Source organism: Aquarana catesbeiana, linkage group LG07 (assembly GCF_042186555.1).
Source record: "Aquarana catesbeiana isolate 2022-GZ linkage group LG07, ASM4218655v1, whole genome shotgun sequence".
In the NCBI taxonomy this organism is placed as follows: domain Eukaryota; kingdom Metazoa; phylum Chordata; class Amphibia; order Anura; family Ranidae; genus Aquarana; species Aquarana catesbeiana.
Window position 1 is genome coordinate 239,647,135 of NC_133330.1, and position 6,521 is coordinate 239,653,655.

Below are 6,521 nucleotides of genomic sequence, written 5' to 3' on the forward strand. Positions count from 1 at the left end.
GCGGTCTGCAAGTGGATAATGGCATATAATAATGCTGATATTGTATCCTGCAGTCACACTTGAGCACAGCTTATTCCTGGTGAATTTGAAGAATTTTTCTGGTGTATTTCGGGTGTTTTTGCACATCTACCGTATTGAGCTTCAGGGGATTTGTTTTCCGATGTGGGCAAGGGAAGGGAAGGAGAGAGGTTATATAGGAGGAAAGGAATTCTACAGGCATAAAAAAGGTGCATAGCACAGGTTTACAGACGTTCACATTAAAGTCACACAGCCAAGATAACAAAGGAGTGGCTATGGGACAACTGAATGTCCCTGAGGGACTCTGCCTCTACACTGAAAACCGAGCGATCGAACACCACCGGTTACTCGGTTTTCAGAACTCTGTGAGCAGAGAGCTGCAGACTGTCAATCACAGCTCTCTGCTCTTCTCCCTCTTCGCTCACTGGAGCGCTGAGCTGTGGAGGGGGTCGGAGCGGGCCGTCTCAGGCTCTCAGCGGCTTGCTGAGAGCCTGAGACAGGTGTCAGTCCAGGCACCTGGCGGATCCAGACTGTCGTGATGACGCGGTGCCTGGACTGAAATCCGTGATGTCAGCAGAGAGCGGACTTTAGTCCGCTCTCTGCTGAAAATGGATCACAGGAGTGCAAAATGAATTGCACTCAGGTGATCCATGAGAGGCCCAGCCAAACGAGCTCAGGCTGGACTTCTCCTTTAAGGCTATAATTGGTGCCAAAGGTGCTTCAACAAAGTTTTGAGCAAAGGCTATGAATATTTATGTACGTGATTTTTTTTTTGTTTATTTTTAATAAATTTGGAAAGATTTCACACTTTTCATGTTATTATGGGGTATGGTTTGTAGAATTTTGAGGAAAATGGTTTTAATCCATTTTGGAATAAGGCTCTACTATAACAAAATGTGGAAAAAGTAAAGTGCTACGAATACTTTCCGGGTGCACTGTATGTGTGCATGAAAAAGGCAGAAAAAAAATGCCAAACACATGTAAAAGCTCTGTTTTCAAAGCCCAGTTTGCATAAGCCCTAAAGGTTACCCAGGCATATCTAATGAACAACAAAAATGTAATATATAGCAGCAAACCAGTCCCTAGATGTGGTAGATGCAATTGTTTTCTTTTATTCAGGTTATGCATATTTTTTGCAAGTACAGAAAATATCTGTTGATCTTGATATAAATACTGCATCCTTGTAGCTTGCTTAACTGATGACGTCAAACAATGTTATCAGTTTCTCAGCTGTTTTCTATAAATTGCTGTACAAAGCAACACATCTCTATGTAATGGAAGAAAGAAAAGAAGTCAGGTGGTTGTAGTCAAAACCAGCAGAGCAGGCTAGCATGACAACACTGCTCCTCCAGAGTACAGTGAGCGTTGTCATCCTAGGACAGGAATTGTGTTACTGGCCAGATAACCAGATGAAAATAATAGAAAGAACACTGAAAAATAAAACAAATGTAGCCACCACATCTAAGGCCTGGTAGGCTACAAAATGGGACACTTGGGCTCATTTACACTAGTGGTGGATCTCTTTTCAGAAGGTGGTCAACAGATGATTGGTAATATGTTATTTTAACCCTGAAAAGCCCACACATTTCACTTGTGTGGGTTATGTTCAGTGGCTGTACTGCCTGCTGAACGTGGCATTGGGTATACATTTTGCAGCAGTTGCAGCGATGGAGTATAATTTTTTGCTGCAATCCATTAAAGTCATGGCATGTGTATCACATCCCCCAACTGCTGTGTTGGGGTTAAGAGGGGGATCAGTCAGTAAAACAGTGGCTCAACAGCCTATTTTTATTGCCCCTCAGCTGCAAGTGCAAATGAGTACTTTTAATTTAGGGCTAGTTCACACCACATTCCCCACTTTTCCACATACAGGGTTACACACTGTTTTTAATGTGTTTGTAATGTGCTTTTTTTTGGACCTGTGGTCTGCTATGCGCAGCACAATGCCTCCCCAGGGGGGCCCTCATGAACTGGAGAGGGAAGCATGAATCCTTCTGTGCCAGGCACTATAGACTTCTGAGCCAAGAAAAGCTCCAGAGATTGCGGCTCTTTACGACAGGAGCCAGGAAGTCCGGTGCTGGTTGAGGGAAGTCCACCAAAAAGACGATTAAGGAGGATGTGCAGGTGCAATAGCAGGACTTCCGACAATCTGCGTCAAACCTCTGGGAAATGGTGCCCAATTTAAAATTACTAGCTATTCCCCCGCCATTCAAACTGTCACACCCTGTTCTCCTCCGTATCATAAACACAGGAGCAAAAGCAAGGGCACAAGTAATTTACTTACTGTAACAGACATCTTCAAGGCAGGATTTATTGGATCAGACCCCATCCTGACTCCACCCTCCATGGTGGGCTGACACACAAACATGGTCCTCGGAGAACAAGCACACACCTTGTGTTTGGTTACAGCCTTTTGTGCATCCAGGAAACCCCCCAAACTTTGGCACACCGAGTCTTCTACTTCAGCATACATTTCCATTACATTTTGCAGCTTCTGCACTGCACTAGCAATTAGACAAAAAAAAATAAAACATCCTATTCTGATTCAGTTACTTTCAGTGCTGAGTTTGCAGTATTATACATACCTCTCAGTGCAGAACAGGGGGGCACAGTAATGTCACCTGCACCTCAAGGAAACATCCGAAGTCAGGCCCAAGGTTTTTTTTTTTTTTTTTTTTTAAAAGACTTTCATGTTTAAGGTTTTTTTTTTTCCCCAAGGTACTTACTTTGTGGCATGGAGACTAACAAAGTGGACCTTCCATTTGCTTTTATAGAAAAAGTTCACTTTGGTTAAGGGTTCGGGGTTCAGGTTGTTAGGATCTCGTTCAAAGAGTTAGGATACTGGACACAGGTTAGGGTGTGATTAAGGGTTACAATCAGGTTAAAGTAGATGTATATCCAAACCATAAAATCTCATAAGCTTTATGTTAATGTAAATTCAAAAAGAAAATGTTCAATATGTTTGAATCTGTACCCTTCATTAAAATAAATACCTGTTGATACTGCCATGAAAGTCAGTGTTCAGGCACTTCCCGTTATACTATTCCTGGTCTCCCAATAGTGCTCATGCGTCCTAACCCTGGCACAAATGGCTTTTTAAGCACACAGTACGCAGGTATAGTCAAACTGTTATCACAAATTAGGAAAGCCGCTCTAAGTACCACCATGCAGTCATTGCTGGAAGCACATGCCTATTGACAAAAAGTGGCTGCATGAAAGCAGAAGCACTGAGATGCAACAAATGAGGAAAAAAAAGGGGGAAAATATTTTTTTTAAATATGTCAACTGCTTATGATACAGTGTTCTTAAGCAAACGAAATGTAACTTGGCTAGGATTTACCTCTGGAAGGTTTTACTCCGTTCATGACCAGGCCATTTTTTGCTTTTTGGCACTGCGCCAATTTACTTGTCAATTGAGCTTTCACACAACACTGTACGCAGATGAAATTTATATAATTTTGTCACACAAATAGAGCTTTCTTTTGGTGGTATTTGATCACCGCTGGGTTTTTATACTATATAAATGAAAAAGACCGAAAATGTTGAAAATAAATAAATAAATTCTGCTATAAGACATATCAAATAAAAAAATGTATTTCTTCATGAATTTAAGCCAAAATGATTTCTGCTACATGTCTTTGGTAAAAAAAAAAAAAATCCCAATAAGTATACATTATTTGGTTTATGTGAAAGTTAAAGCATATACAAACTATGGTATAATATATTGGAATTTTTATTCATTTTATTTTTTATACTAGTAATGGCGGTCATCAGTGACTTATAGTGGGACTGTGATAGTGTGGCGACCAATCTGACACTAGCTAATGCTGGCTGGGGGAGGGTACACTAAGAGCGACACTAATACAGTTATTAGTGCTAATACTATACACTGTCACTGCACGAACACTGGCTGGGAAAGGGTTAGTATCTAGGGGTGATCAAGAGGTCAACTGTGCACCTAACAATGTGTAAGATGTGGGATATGTGCTGATTTTTACTAAGTAATCTTGTTTGCTTGTTTTTTTTCCCCTACCTTGCAGGGAATAAAAAAACCCAAAAAAAAACAAAAAAACACAGCAGGATCGCCTGTCCGTGTACAAAGCTCAGTATTTACAACAGAGAGCTCCCTTATATGAATGACGACACTGATTAGTGGGTCCTGGCAATCATAGGCCAAGACCCGCTGATGGTCTTGTGCTGTAAAAAATCATAGCACAGCTGGGGCTGCGGGCACGTGCCTTATGCGGAAGTGCTGATCATGTACCAGATACATGATCCAGCACACAGCAGCCACCCTGCTGCAGTAGATGTACATGGGGCAGTTGTAAACGATTAAAAGGGTCCCTTTATAAATTGTTTTCACACCAGCTTCATGTGTTCTTCTAATCTGATTCAATTCACAATCCCGGGTGAAAGTTGTGTGAAATAATTTATAAACATTAAAAGGGGTTGTAAACCCTTGTGTTTTTTCACCTTAAAAGCATCCGATACATTAAGGTGAAAAAACGGACACTGACCAGCCCCCCTGTTTTGCTCACCTGAGCCCGTTGCTTCCCTCAGCGGAGACACGCTCACCCTCTCTGCCTGTGGTTATCGGCTCTTGAATGGATAGATTGACAGCAGCGCAGACATTGGCTCCCGCTGCTGTCAATCAAATCCAATGACGCGAGCGCCGGGGCCGAGTCTGGCATTCTGAGTCTACGCATGCAAACCTGCAAGATAACCCCCAGGGAGAGCGCTTCTCCCAGGGGGTTTACCGATGCGAGGAGGAGCCGCGAGCGCCGCCGGGGGACCCCAGAAGACGAGCTTCGGGGCCACACTGCAAAACGAACTGCACTGCACAAAGGTTTACAATCACTTTAGTGCACATTTGAGGGGGCAATTGTTAGCATTAGCAAGATTTTGCTTTTTGTTCTTCACAAAAAAAAAAAAAATGCACTGGGATTATTCATTGCTCATATGATCTACCAACAAATCTACAACATGTCAATATTCAAACATTGGCAATTTCAAACATTAGACTCCAGCAGAAAAATAAAGCGGCCCGTGTCTAAGATCATATCTGCTGATGTATCTGGTGATGCATCTGCCATGATTATCATTGATTACTCAGGAAATCAAGAAACTAGATTTGTCTGATAAGAAATGCTAGAGAATGCTTTGTTTTCTCTCGGTGCCCACCCTGCTGTAAACATTTCTGGATAAAAAATAGGATTTTTCTAAAAGCTTACCTGTAAAATCCCTTTCTTGGAGTACATCATGGGACACAGAGCCTAAGTAATATCTTAGTGGGTTATGGGCCACCTTCAGGTGTTGACACTGGTATACCCAATACAGGAAGTTGACTCCCCTATATAACCCCTCCTCCTTCCAGGAGTACCTCAGTTTTTGTAGCCAAGCAATATACTTAGAGGTCCCTCCCCTCTTTTTTTCATGGGGTTTAAGTATATTGCTTATATGAAGGTGGCCTATAACCCACTAAGTTATTACTTAGGCTCTGTGTCCCATGATGTACTCCAAGAAAAGGATTGTACAGGTAAGCCGTTATAAAAATCCTATTTTCTTTATCGTACATCATGGGACACAGAGCCTTAAGTAATTACTTAATGGGATGTCCCATAGCAATGCTACTTGAGAGGAGGGAGACACCACCCGTAGGGCACCCCCAGATTTTAGGACTTATTCTGCTGCCTGCAGCACATTGCACCCAAAGGAGATATCCTCATTCCTTCTTACATCCACTTGATAAAATTTTGTGAATGTATGGACCGAAGACCAAGTTGCGGCCTTGTAGATCTGAGCAAAGGAGGCCTGGTGACGCACTGCCCAAGAAGCACTAACCGCTCTGGTAGAGTGTGCCTTAACTTGAAAAGGGGGGATTCTTACCCCTTAAATCATAAGTTTGAATTATAACTTGCCGAATCCACTTAGCAACAGTGGATTTCAACGCTGCCTGTCCTTTCTTAGGACCCTCTGGCAGAATAAATAAGACATCAGTCTTAAGAATCTGAGCAGTTTTCTTTAAATTCATTTTCACTGCTCTCACTACATCAAGACAATGTAATGACTTTTCTTCCCTGGAACATGGTTTTGGGAAAAACGATGGCAGGACAATATCTTCATTCAGATGAAAGCCTGAAACCACTTTTGGCACAAAGCCTAGACGAGGGCGTAACACCACTCTGTCCTCGTGAATAATCAAATATGGCTCTTTACAAGAAAGAGCAGCCAATTCTGAAACCCTCCTTGCTGAGGACATAGCAACCAAAAATATCAGCTTCCTAGTCAGAAGGACTAAGGGAATATGCTGTAAATGGTTCAAATGGCTGTTTTTGTAACACTGACAAAATTAAATTCAAGTCCCAAGGGGTTAAAGGTGATTTAACTGGCGGACTAATTTGCATCGCCCCTTGCATAAAACCCCGGACTAAAGAATGCGTAGCAAGCGGTCTTTGAAATAAAACCGATAAGGCTGAGACTTGGACCTTAATAGTACTTAGAGC